We start from the raw sequence: 14166 nt of genomic DNA on the forward strand, positions 1-14166 counted from the left end.
AGATTCCAAAAAACTGTTATAAATGAAGCAAGTTTCTTATGAAGTGTTAAGCAATGTTAAACAAACTTTATTAATTTACGACTATTTTACAAAGTGTTAATAAAATAATTTTTACTACTATAATTCTTTTTTATACACGCCGTTGTGGTCCATTCATTAAAATTCATAACGTAAAATTATACAAAAATGAATAATACAAACATAATGATCAAGTCCTTAATAATGCATATGAACAGCAACGATATTCTATTAAAGCCCCAAAATAGAAAATAAGAGACAAAAAACGCGGTTAACCGTGTGTAATATTAAAATTATTAATAACGTAATTTAAATCAATTTCCGCCACGGGCTAAACCCTTTTTCATTGGGCCTGGGCGTTACAAGCATTTATATTTATAAAATAGTGTGTAATCGGTTAGTTGAATCTTTTATCGTCGGCACCGGCTGTGGTTGGTGGTCCTGAGACTCAAGTTTCCTATGGTCTTTGATATTGTAATGAACTTAAAAATAATCTTAGTTTTATTAGTCATTTATGTGCAAAATTACGAATTAAATCTTCAGTGGGAATCGTGGGTCGAAACACGACAACGCATGTATAACAATGACCTTTTCTAGGTCTGTGCTCGTAAAGTAATTGAAATCAGGTGATTCCGTCACTAAAATTTGTGTAGACCATATGTCTCAACTACAATAGTCAGTATTACAAACCCTCCATTGTTTTGAGGTGCAGTAAATGCCGAAGAAGGCCGTCTGATGTACAGGTGGTGCACAGATCTTTATTGCTGACAAAAAAGTTTGCATTGTGCGGTCATTAACGGCAACCCACGTCACTATTTTAATATTTTGTTTGTAAAATATTACAGGACTGGAAAATGGTCCAGCTTAACAAAAGTTGATAAACAAGTAAATCTGATTCCTGTTTTTGCTTTGTCATTGTCTCAGGTTTTGATTTTATTAATACAAATATTAATATATTTTGTTTTTTATTATTGTTATTATAGATAAGATCTTTGGGTGGGGTTGTAAATAGATATCGATCAACATCGGTGGGCGCCGGAATGACGAGTTACAGCCAATTATTTCGAGAGACTATTTATAGCGCGGAGGTAGCGGACGTGAGCACGGATTGCGGACGATGGAATCTGCTCCTTTGTCATTGGAGCAACCTGTTCGGTCGGGTTCGAACTCACGGCGAGTACAATATAAAATAACGGGCCCGCTGATTAACTGCCATTCCGCCCAGCTATGCAGATATCAACCGTCGCGCCCGGCGTGGCGTCGCCTCGCCGCGCCGATCACTGATCATATTCATTTCAAATGATAGATTGCTTTTACTTTGTTAATGCCATATTATGATACAGATAACGATATCAAGGCCAGTGAACTTACTTTATCTTTTAGGCTGTATAATGTTAAATGTCTTAATGATTTTTGCCGTGAGTGCATTGTTATCTCTTTAGAACTGATTTGTACATAAACTTACTAAATCATGCTAATCCACCTCATGCTAAGCACCTACGTGCTTATTTGACGTACTAAAATCATTATAATATATACGTTTGACGTTAAAGCGTGTCTTCCTTTCCATACTTTTTGTCTCGGAGTTTTTGCTTTTAACTCGAACCAAGAAACAGGTGAAGGGATAATGTTTCACACGGATATGGGGAACTGTTAAAAAACCTTAACGAAGAAATCGGGCTTAAGTTTTGTTTCAATTTTACACGTGGGAACTTTTTGCACGCTCTACGATGAATCTTCTTGATAGCGAAACAGTTCATTCGTAAAAAGAATATACTTAAAATTTATTGTACATGAAGTTATTGAAATTAAAATTTTAAAAAGAAAATTACTGGCACACTACTGCGCAAAAGTATAACTTACATTTATTCGTTCATTTTAATAAATCAACATCATTGCCGATATTCGTTGGTACACTGATCAATTTATTTGCACCTTTGTAGTAGTTATGTAATATAATATAATTTTTATAGTTTTATTTTAACTTTTTAATAGTTTTATGGTAAAAAAAATTGCAGTAAACATTTTATTGTGATATGACGAGCTCAGATAATAGTGAAATTATTAGACTATTAGCTACGTCAACCTTTGTAATCAGTTTGGAAACTGTTATTCGTAATTCTAGACAGCACTATTTTGTAATGTCTTATTGGGGTAGTTTAGATGTGAGGCTTTACATGGAAAAAATAATAGAACGCCTTAAGTCTTTAAGCTTCTCTTTTTTTCCGGGGTAAATATTTCATGTGTAATAAATTGAGCCACCTTTTGCAACATCCGCTTACAGTTCTCACGAGACAGGTAGTGGCTTCCGTTGTGCTTTTTATTATGCAGTTGAATCAGGACAGAAATTACAATGTGTGCAATGTCACTATCCCAGTACAATATGATATGACTCTTTAAATGTGCTCGCTCAGGTGCAATTATTATCAGGTCTGGAAGCTTATTTGTTGCACGGTTTTATTTCCAATAACCAACTTCAACAACAAATAGCAAATGCCTTTTAATAAAAATACGGCCACTTATCTCTTACCAACAGTTATTTTTGATTTAAATAGAATAGATTAACCTTTTTTAAACTAGTTAGTGTCAAAAAAAGATTTGCATGTTTTGTGTGCGGTTCCAACGGAAGTAATTACAATTACAATAGCTTCAAGCTGATAATCAAATGGTGAGTATAAGGACGTTTTGCGACAGATACAACAATGGAATGTATACATTTGAATAAATGAGGAAGTATACGGCAGGTTACGTGACGGTGGAACTAGTTCACGACAAGTTGTAAGCACACGGTAAGGGCAAGCGGCACCTGGGAGAATCCACGGTATACTCATGACGTAGCGTATTGACCTAATATTGTATTTATTAACAATATCAATTAAATATAACTTTAAGTTATATGTTTGATGCGATGTTTTAAAATGTTTTTATGAAATGTATTGTGTGGAATTAATATATTTTGTTATTACTTTTAAATTAAAAAAACTTTATTGAGTATGTACACAATAAAGTTTTTTTTTGTATTTTGATTTTTTTTATTTCTACATAGGGGGAGTTTATAAACTACTTGTAATTGTCTCTCATCAAATGCTAATGTGTCAATACGTTATATCGTTTCTCTACTTGTACCGGTTTAAGCTGCGGCCGCACCGGTGTCGCACTTCCAAGTTCCCAACCCTCCATCCGCGTTCAGTGATCTATTGTTTGGTGAGAGAAATGAAACGAGAAAAAATTTTGTTCCCAAAGGTATCGTGAGAAATCATGAAATGTGCTCCGCATTCATTAAGCGGCGAACGGACAGAAATCAATAAATATCATATTACGCGTCGTTAGCCATGGCCAAAAGTATCGTTCTATATTACGTTATATTGGACTGTTAGTTTAAACATGTTAGCTTAAAAATTGATTTCATCGATCTAATTATTTATATATTTATTTAAATATGTGTTTTTGCTTTCGAGAATTTTCTTTAAACTATCGTTTTAAGAATTTTGTAGTTGCTTGTTATCAATATTCATCTTTATATTGATATTAATTTGTCATGTCATAAGGATAAACTTAATTTGTAAGTTAAACAAAAAGTTAATCCGCTTTGGAATACCGATATTGCGATAATTGGCAAATTGTCCGAGTCAATCAAGGGTCTGACTAAATGTAACCGCTTATTTTCAACAAGAGTGGCACGGATACATAAAAGGAACTATAGAAACTTGTTAAGACAACACCTGTGCCGGGTATTAATTAGCGCTTGCTACCTTTTACCGATACTTATTGTTTATTTATTCGTAGTTATTTGATAGGCAATATTGTTATTTCTTTTTTATGTCACAATAATGATTGTTGACAGTTTTTTTCCTAGACATTTTAATTGATAGATGTTATTTCCATCTTAAACTGGTTTAAGGTAACGCCGCTAAGGGCTAAGCACCATGGCTTCTTCAGAGACCCCGGGCTATTTATGCCACCAGTAATCCTCTGCCGCCTAATGGTAGAGGTTTTTTTTATATTGGTTACATTAATTATCATTTCTACTTTTTTGTTTATTCGGTACCTTATTATCACTTCCTTATTATTTACTTATATTGCTTATTGGTAAAAGAAATAAAATATTATTTTTCTTTTTACTGCATTATTATAATATTCCTTTCTTATCCTTATTTTTTTTAAACTATCTACTAATTATATTATCCACATGTACAACGTGCGCATGCCTCCAACTTATAACAAATAAGTGGCATTTTGGCAATCAATTTATCTCTTATTCTTATTTTTATTTTTATCTTTTTTTTAGGTTTCTAAACTTATTCTAACTTAACTCTATTTATTTTTATCTTCGTTTGTGTGCGTGCCAACTATTATACAAATAGATGGCATTTGGCACATAGTTAAACCAAACTTCTTCCTCTATTACCTATGTCTACAATTTAAAAAGAGGATCTCTTTAACTATTTTCTTAATGAGGGGTAGGGGGGGCGACCTGGGCATACTATCCGAGAGAATCTCAGGTAGCGCGCCGAGGTCTAACCTCCTACCCATTACTGACTCCATGTCTTCCCTGCACCAGTCGTACTTGGGACAGTCCAACAGGTGCAGTCCTCCTCTGTGTCCCGTGAGCATTGAGTTCGGATTGGAGTGAATTGGCTGCCGCGCACCAGTTTATAAGATGCTCGGACATCTGAAAGGAGCGCTTTTGTGACTGGCGATTTCTAGGTTTGAGTATCGTTTGTGCCAGACCTAGACCCCAGTCTAAGCAGGTGCTTAGTGTGCGAAATAGGAACCCCTTCGTAGACCGATTTGGTCTTTAACTTCAATGATGCTCCTTTCGCCAGCTCGTCAACTCGCTCATTCCTCTCCAACACTTTTAAACCACAATTTTAAAATTTTTCCAATCCTCACCGCCTCGAACAGTTTTGTGCGTACCTCGAACGCTATTGGGTAACAGGATGTCCGATCAGCAACTCAAGTGATGACCACGTGTCACTGAGGATTTCGATCTCCCGGGCTATCACATAAGGGCTGTTTCTGAAATACGTTCGCACGGAAAGGGATGTGGGTGCTTAGTTTCACTAGAGGTGAGGTTCTTCTACTTCTTTTAAGTCAATGGAAGCCCAATAAAAGATATAGGCCTCCCTTGAAGATCGCCACGATGACCAATCTTACGCTGCCCGCATCAAGCGACTTTCCCCACCTTAACTATGTCTTCGGTACACCTAGCGGTCGGCCTTCACTCGCCGCGTCTACCGGCTCGTGGCCGCCACTTGGGAACCTTTCGGCCCCGACAGCCATGGGTTGCATTAGCGATGTGCCTTAAGTATTGCCAAGTCAGACGAGCAATTCTCCAAGTTACGTCCGTTACCTCTATTTTTGTTCGGATTTACTCATTTCTGATTCGATCTTGCAGCGAAATTCAGAGCAAAGCTTTGTTCGCTTTTCTCTGGGTAACCTTGAGCATTCTTTTGAGGCCTCATCGTAAGCCCCCCGATGAAGATGTAATGTAATGTAACCAGATAACAGTTAGGAAGTATATTTTTATTGAAGTATCAATGCTGATAATAGATATATCAGAATATTTAATACACCTTAGGATGTCTGGACAATAAAGAAATTATCAAATTGTTTTTTATGTAATTCATTAATTTACTTCAATTCAGTTATTACTAAAAATATTTTTAACCGGGTTTATACTGCCGCCCAAGTGGAATTTGCAGAAATCGCGGGTTTGAGAGAGCAGAGCACAGATGGCGTTTAGTCTAACACTTCATTTAAGGTACTGAAACTCGAGAGCTTCATGGGAAACCTCGATCACCTCGGATCACCTCGGACTGCTACAACCTATCGGATGTGTTTTGAAATGTTCTCAAGTGTACAATGCCTACGTTAAGGAGAGCGGTAAAGTTAAAGTAACGAATCCACGCCCGTTTTAGGATCAGGGCGGTCTTTCGCAGTTCCAAGTCAACACAGCGCGCCCTGGGATGGGATTTGCAAGGGAGCATTTGCGGCTTAAAACAGCATTGTCTCATTTTAACTGAGGTTAATTTTGTTTTTCTCTTTTCGGAAACATTATCTTAGAACGTTAACTGCGCCTGCCTCTGTGCGTAAAGGTAGCCCCCGCTTCTGTGACGTTATATTTCCAGGGGGGGCGGCGAAAGTGTAACGTTGTGTGACAATGAAAGAGGATTGGAACAGGTTTTTATGTTTGTATTTGATGTTGCGGATGCAAGAGAATGTATAAGTATAATAAGACTGTATAGTAATATGGCATAATAATCATATAATTTGGTGATTAGTCAGCGATATGCTTGCATCGCCGATTTATGTATCCAAAATCTCAAGCAGTGCTGAGAAAACGCTTGTGTTACCGAAGTGCGAACACAAAAATTAGTTAGTCTCCTTAGATTCCCACAACTGCACAACACACAATGTGAACTGCCGCGTTTGCGCACGCCACTTTGAAATATTAAACGCGGTACGTCTCCATTGCCCAAACAATTTCATTAAGCAACAAATTTTACTCTGCCCAATTATGCTTACCTAGTCCTTATTGGAAAAAGAAATATGTTCGTGGGTGTCACTGTTGTACCAGTGATACCTAAATAGATTATCTACCGCAAAAGAGACTAATCACCAGTATTGAGTTGTTTATTATTTAAAATAAAAAGAAAACTTACTAAAACATTAAAAGGGATTGCTGATTTTTTTAACAAAATATTCTTTTATTTGTATTTGGTAATATAATAAGGCTAATAATGCTCCGTAGGACTTACTCACATATATGAAACAAATAGGTAGGATGTATGAATGTAGCAGTATGAAGTGACAGTAGCCTATATTTTAAGCAATGTTAAATTATCTTGTGGTGTCTCAAGCTTCCAATACTTTAGTGAAATGTTTAGTAGTTTTGAATCGTGCATTAGTCAAACTACTTACTATGACAGAAACACACAAAAACTTGGCGAAAGAAAGGAGAATGAATCTTTCGGTATTAATAAATATTCTGGAAGAATTACCGAGTATTATAGTTTTTAATATTTTTTTTAATGAATTGCTAAAAATCAACAAAAATAATCGTTGAAAATGATAATTTCTTTTATTACTTTAGTAACGCTTCCTGATAGTAAAAATTATATATTCAAGAGAAATAATCTCTATACATCATTGATTGCTACATTTATCGTTTATAAAAGTTAAAAATTTGGCACTAAAAGGGTAATTTACTTAATCTTAATAAAAAAAAGTTTACCAATGTTTGTTTGTTTTAATATTTTGGTTAATAATGGTTGGTCACGCAGTATCCCTGATGTAATGATAACACCTATTTGGTTGTTAAAATTCATGCTGAGAATTTAATATTTTAATGTAATTTTTCATTCGTAATATTATTGACGTATGTTTCAAGTCTGTAATCGTCGCTTTTTATTATGTTATGGTGCTACGTACTACGAGTTCACCTAATTCTTATAAATGTGCAAATATATGTTCAATTTATAATTTAATTATTTCATAGGTTTTCATGTGTACGCATGAACATTTTTTTTTAAATTTAGTAGAAGATATTGATTTGTAAGTGGGCTATCGACTATATTAAGAAGTTAACACAATATTCAAATATCTTATCTTAAGAACATGACGGAACTTAGTGGAGTTTTGGGGTGATTAATAACAAAGTGTTCTAAGTTCATTCGTTGTGGAAACGGTGTCTCGATATTGCCTATTTTAGTATATTTTCGGCGTTGGACTACGTTCGAAATGTGCAGCGACCGGGAATTGCGCCATACGGCGTCGCCGCGCCACTTGTCTTACTGACTCATGCTTATGGATTCTCGTTTACTACCTACCTACTACCACTGTAGTATCGCCGTAATATTATGCCCAAATGATCTGCCAACGCATTGTCTTTGAACTTACTGTACGCCGATAAATGTCACGTTTGATTTACATGAAGTCATTTCTTCGATTTGGTTACTTTCTATCAATTTTGTAACCGATGGCTGTTAAGTTTCTAGCTGGTTCAAGTTTTAGTTAAATTTATTGAATAAACATTATAATAATAAAAAGTTTGCAGATTAGATATTTTAATTTTTTTTCAAGACTTTTCCTTCTATTTTATAAGATATTGACTACTTACTACGCTATTTAATATACGCTTACCACAATGGGTGACGGTGCATATGAGTAAGTTAATTGCCATCCCTGTGACGTCGTCGCCGCGTCTGGTTTCGTAACACAATAAGCTGTTACGGGCTTGGCGCCTACCAATAAAACATAATTCTGTCAGACATGACATTTCATCATTTCATAAATCCAATAATGTTTATATCTTGTAATTAAACGTTAGCTGTACGAATCTAGACTCCATTTTCATTCATAACTCACTTATCTTTAATTAAAAGAGTTTATTCTTGCAGTAAATTAACTTGTTAGCCGCAACGGTTAATTGGTTTATTTTTACAAAATAATGTACTAATTTAACTTAGGCGTGGTACTACATATTATATGCTTCATAAATAGTATTTTTAAATAATTTTTTTTGTAGCGTAAATGTTGAACTATATACGATAAATTTCTTCTCTCTTGAGTAATTATTGAAAATAGCTGCATAATATCCTAATCAACAAAGTGCGGAACAAATATACGTTTAAATTCTGCTGTATATAGAACGCTCCATTTGATACGATAACATCTTTATTTTTTTATAGTTCGGTAGCCTCAATGAGACACAAAAAATAGTATTTTCAAATCTCATTGCGATTTATAGAAATTAACTACAAGTACTGTTAAGGAAAAAATAAGCAATCAATACTAATAAGCAAGTTTGTATTCACCTTGAGAGTAGGCAATAATTGTGAAAATATGTTGTGACGTAACTCTTAAGTATTTGTTTATAGTAAATCAGCGTTGTGAATCCAAATAATTCAAAAAGTATAAGGAGAATACTAAAATGTTTATTGTCATGTTATCATGTTTGTCATTAAGTTTGAATTACACGTCATCAGGTCCTTTTGTAATAATGAGTCATCTCAAATCGGAACTTAACTGCATGTAAACTGTGGTCCGGCTGTAGGCTCAGTGTCAACATAAATATGTACTCTATCGAGACGTCGGACCACTGTAGTGACGAAAGCAGTTCGAATTGTGATCTACGATGGTTGATATCGATTCAATGCTGAACGCAGTTGTTCGCCTTATCAACGCAATAGTTGACTACGTAACCGTGTACTATTGTTTTGAGATAACTTCTTTGATTTCTCAATGAACTTCTGTATGTTACAGACTTGTGTATTTATTAGCTATTGTATAAATATTTCATTACCAGAAGCTTGTACTTGCATATTGCTATCATTAACAATCGTTATCGGCGTCATTTGTCACAATTATGTTGCTCATTTCATCGATATATCTGAGTAGATCTGTTAAATATTATCGTACAGCGACTATGCTATTTTACGGATGGTCAATAACATAGCAGATGTGCTGATACAGAGCTCAAGTTCTTATCTTTATTGCCTTTCTATCTGTATTCTGTTTGTTTCTCTGTTTGTAATATTTTTATACTTGAATACGGAGTATCATAAATTTGAAAACGAACAAACCAGCTAAACGAAGATATTTCAAGTTGGCATTCTTCAAAATACTTATACGTCTTTTAATATAAACCCACAAAAGTAAAATGAATTTTGGTAATAACAAAACACTCTATATGATTTGTTATTGAGAATAAGCCAATAGCATTTTAGGAATTATGTAACTACAAATATAAACTATACATATGCCTTCTAGCAAAGTATAGCTGATTAATTTCCTGTAAAGGTTAATTTGAAAAAATGCGGCATTGTGATTCTGTAAGCAATAGTTCTCGCACGGTCACCGATTTAAATTCCTCACGACCACAGGTCGGCATGTCGGGTCGGGTCGTTTCTAATCTATCCAAGCAAAAAAAAAAAATTAGTAAAAAAATTCCAAAAAAAATTTAACGTGATTAAGCCACAGAAACAATTTTCACCAATATACTGTTTGGAGAATGCTACTAAAATTTTGCCATTATTTTTCGTGTCCCAATGGAAGTTACTTTGAAGCCCTGTTTTTTTGCATTAAATATTGATAGTTGTATTCTAGGTAAAAATCCTAATAATTGGATACGTTAATCCCTAAGTTCACGAACATTACGAGAAATTTCAAGAGAGTAGTACACTGTTAGTGTGTATATTAAAGAATTAATTAATGTTTGTATTATAATCACATATATCAGAAATGATCAAATCGAGCCTTAACACGTAAAAGAGTTGTAGACAACTGGTTGCATTACTTACTATCGGTCACTTTTCTCATTATCCGATGATTCGGCGATGCCTTGTGCTTTGCAGAAAAGTTGTAGACTGTCAATAACTACAGTTTTAGGTATTTACTTTAGAATGTACAAGTGTATATCGTGAAGTAAATAAATTCAATACAAGATTTTGTCTACAAATCTTAAACGGAATTTTAATGATCTAAAAGAAAAACAGAGAGCGTCAAACAGAGGTTCAATTTATATAACATACGAAAAGGTCATAAGCTAAAAATAAACTTTCAATATCATGTTGCAATAAAAAAAGTAAAGCGATTCATCACTTAATTTTTGTCAATGCAATGAAATAAATTGAATACATTTTAAATATTGAGATTTCAGAATACGAATCGGAATGCAAATAATAGATAGATTATCGCTAATTGAACATACATAGTTACACAGAACATACACGTGTACGTCTAAAGTTTAGGCGGACGGTGCATTTCTGTTTCTTTTTTAAGGTCACAGTTTTAACGGTTTATGTTTAATTTTATGGGTATCTATATCCATTTTAAAAGTCAAAATTTTTGTTGCTATTAATTTAATATAACACGACGTTAATATTAAATTCATAGCGAAATAGCAAGTTCTCTAAGTATCCAGAAAAATTAACAAAAAGTTATGCTCCAGGTGAGGCTCGAACTCACAACCCCGGCATTGCTCACGAACACTGTCTTATAAGTACCGTGCGCTAACCAATTGCGCCACTGGAGCGATAGAAAATAGGTTGAAATTTTATAATAATTGCTAAAAGATATTCATCTGCTTTCCTATACATATCACAAAAATCGAAATAAGATTAAGAAGACACACACATCTTTTCGATTTCTTATTAAAATTTTGGATTAAGTTTATTACATGATTTTCGAAATAGGTAATTCATAATAGTGTCTAATCTAGTGTTAATGAAAAACGGTACAGTGATTTTTATTTTTTATAATCATGTGTAATTCTTGTATTTGTTATCTAGGTATACATAGTTATCAGTGTATTACGTACATTTATTTCTATACATAGATACAAAATTATGAAATGTATCTGTTTGAAAAAGAAAGAAATATTTCTAATAATACTTATTTTTTTAAGTTAAATGTCGTAAAAAATTAATTTTGGCACATCACACACACACACACACACTTTAAAATTTTGATAACAAAATGTCACCTTCAAGTTACGGTTAAGTAAAAATTCATTGGTCGGGTCAAATACAGATACTTTATTAAAATCATATAGCGTTTATTCAGTACGATGTACTAGAGACTTGAAATTTGATAGGAATATTTTTTCACCGAGTAGTAAAAAAATGCCTGTCTTCAAACGATAGCTCTTTCCAGTATAAAAGGGACAGAATATTTTTTAGGGTATGTTAAGAATTGCTTAGAACGGGTTTTATGAAATAAAACTCAGAAAAAACGGAGACGGACAGTAAGTTTATTTACAAGTTGTTTTGATGAAATTATTTGTAAAAAAATTCTTGCTTACAATAAACTTTAATTAAATTAAAATAGTGTGTAATCTTTTGTGTTTATTTTTTTCATTATTCTTTATTTATTAATTATGAAAAAAATATAAATAATAATGGTACAATCGGAATATCCCTCTGATATTTTTAGATTTTTTTATCAGTTTTGAATACTTTTTTTAATCTTTAATGCTTTAAACTATTCAACTCCATTCTTACGAGATTATTATCTACAGAAACTCTAATCAACTATCTGTTATAAATTTCCCCCTTGAGTCAAGTTTTCAGATGGAATAGCGTTGCGAGCATCTTCAACTTGATGGCTAACAATGTTACGTCGGAGATACACAGGGGTTAAATTGCCAGTTTTTCGGCATTTCCTGCATGTTTCGTTAGTGACATCACACATGTTAGCTCTATGTTCATCTATAATAGTGATGGGCGTTCTTTCCTATGGGTTGCTATTGATGTTGGTTGTTTCTTGTACATGGGACGTTATATACTTTGTCTGAGAATCTTTTATTATCAGAAGAAGTGGTAGTATTTTCATGGATGTGTTTATTACACTTTTGAAAATAGTACCTTTATTATTACTATTCCATCTTGTAGAATCTTGGTTCTAAAGTCTCTAATGCCTTTCAGGCATCTGACAAATTGTAAGGATAAGGAGCTTTTCAATGTAGACTTTTAACCTTGCTGACATCTGAACTCGCAGTCAGATCACAAGTGTTTAAGTTCCGCCTCGTATGATGCAATTGATTCATCGAGTGATTGCAATTTTTCAATAACTTTATGGTGTTGTGTGCAAACGCCTGGCTTAGGGTCGATAAATTCTTCTAACATATCTGTTAATTGCACAAATTGCACGTTTAAAGCATTCTCTGGTGAGCACGAATCGTAATTTTTTCATTGATTCCGGGACCAGAGTTAACAAAAATTTGTACAATTTGGATTAGGGTTAGCTTACCCTATTCATTGTAGAGAAAAGTTGTAATCTTTTAAGAGAATTGAATGTTTCATTACAAAGCAAAGTTTGATAAAGCAAACTTCATTTTAGGGTATGATTTAGTTTGTTGACGTGGATGTGCTCGTAGTTCGAATTTTTTTTCTGTTGGCAGTACAAAACTCGTCAAAGTCTATAGATATAGTCCGCCTCCGCTTGCGGCTACTCGTCTTCAGTTTTTAGTTCTATATTTGTTTGTTTACCATTTACTCGTATTTGTTTGTATACCGCTTAAGTGGTTGTTTCGAGTTTACCATTACCACTTATTCTTTTCTAAATTATGTGTTAAGAAATTATCAGGGCATCTCTTATAGGCTGCAATTCCTAAGTCATTAAATACACGACGTGGTTCTAGGTGCTATCTTCATCTTCCGAGAAAAAATCTTTCCCTTACTGCTCCCTGATCGCCTTTTTCGTACGAATACTTTGTAGAAGGCAACAAAGGAGGTTTCATTATACCTGTTAATAACACGGTACAAAAACATTTGAGTAATACCAAGCGTACGTGGGTTTTAAAAATTATATTTGATATCGTACTTACTTCATGGAATGCAATCGAAGCAATCATGTTTATTTTATTACTCCACTTCATTATTAATACCACAAAATATTTTATAATTGCCATTTGTGCGAAAATATGAAAACACCATAATCATATAAAAACTCTAAATTTCAAATTTAAAAATGATATTTTGTTTATTTTTTATTATTTCAGTTTATGGCCAGACTAAGTATTATAAAATACGACATTGTCTAGTATGAAGTTAGTCATAATAAAATTTACTTTTGAGAATAATATGTGTAAATATGCGTTACACTTAGACAAATTTGTTTTTTTTTTTATCAAATAAAGGAAGGAATGTAATTCATTTTTTTAAAACTGTGTTGCAAAGTTGAGAAAGAAACATTGTTTTATAGCGTGCTGAAGTTTTTCAAAAACATGCCTGCTTATATAAGCTATTGGAACTGCCGCCATTTCTAAACTAACGTTTTACATTCAATAAGTATTTTCGGAAAGTTACTGAAAAATATGCTCTTGAGATGTCCCTATAAAAAATCACAAGGTGACAAATCTGGACTTCATGGCGGGCATTCAATGTGCCTATTTAGTAAAACTTTTCGCCGAAACAATTCTCTTACGACCTCCATGCTTTTATTAGATATTTGGCAAGTAGACACGCTGGAATTAAATCATGGACCTCTAATATACTTATACTCATTGATTGACTCGTGATTACAATAAATTTTAATCTAAATCTAAGTTTAACGAAATACAAGAAGGTCTTTTTTTATTTTATTACGAATATCAGTTTCATAACTAAAATTTTAATAAACATTTTGTTTGTTTTGAACTTTAGC

At 33.5% G+C, this 14166-nt stretch overlaps 1 non-coding gene across 1 annotated transcript; it reads right to left on the reverse strand.

The window, feature by feature from the left end:
• Positions 1 to 10964: 10964 nt before the first annotated feature.
• TRNAI-UAU (transfer RNA isoleucine (anticodon UAU)) lies at positions 10965 to 11056 on the reverse strand. The gene is given in 2 exon segments: positions 10965 to 11000; positions 11019 to 11056. It is a non-coding gene; the product is annotated as a tRNA-Ile (tRNA).
• Between the last annotated feature and the right edge of the window lie 3110 nt (positions 11057 to 14166).

This window comes from Battus philenor, unplaced genomic scaffold (genome assembly GCF_028537555.1).
Source record: "Battus philenor isolate CCGP_79_NKW_IND1 unplaced genomic scaffold, ilBatPhil1.0.hap1 SCAF_2, whole genome shotgun sequence".
In the NCBI taxonomy this organism is placed as follows: Eukaryota; Metazoa; Arthropoda; class Insecta; order Lepidoptera; family Papilionidae; genus Battus; species Battus philenor.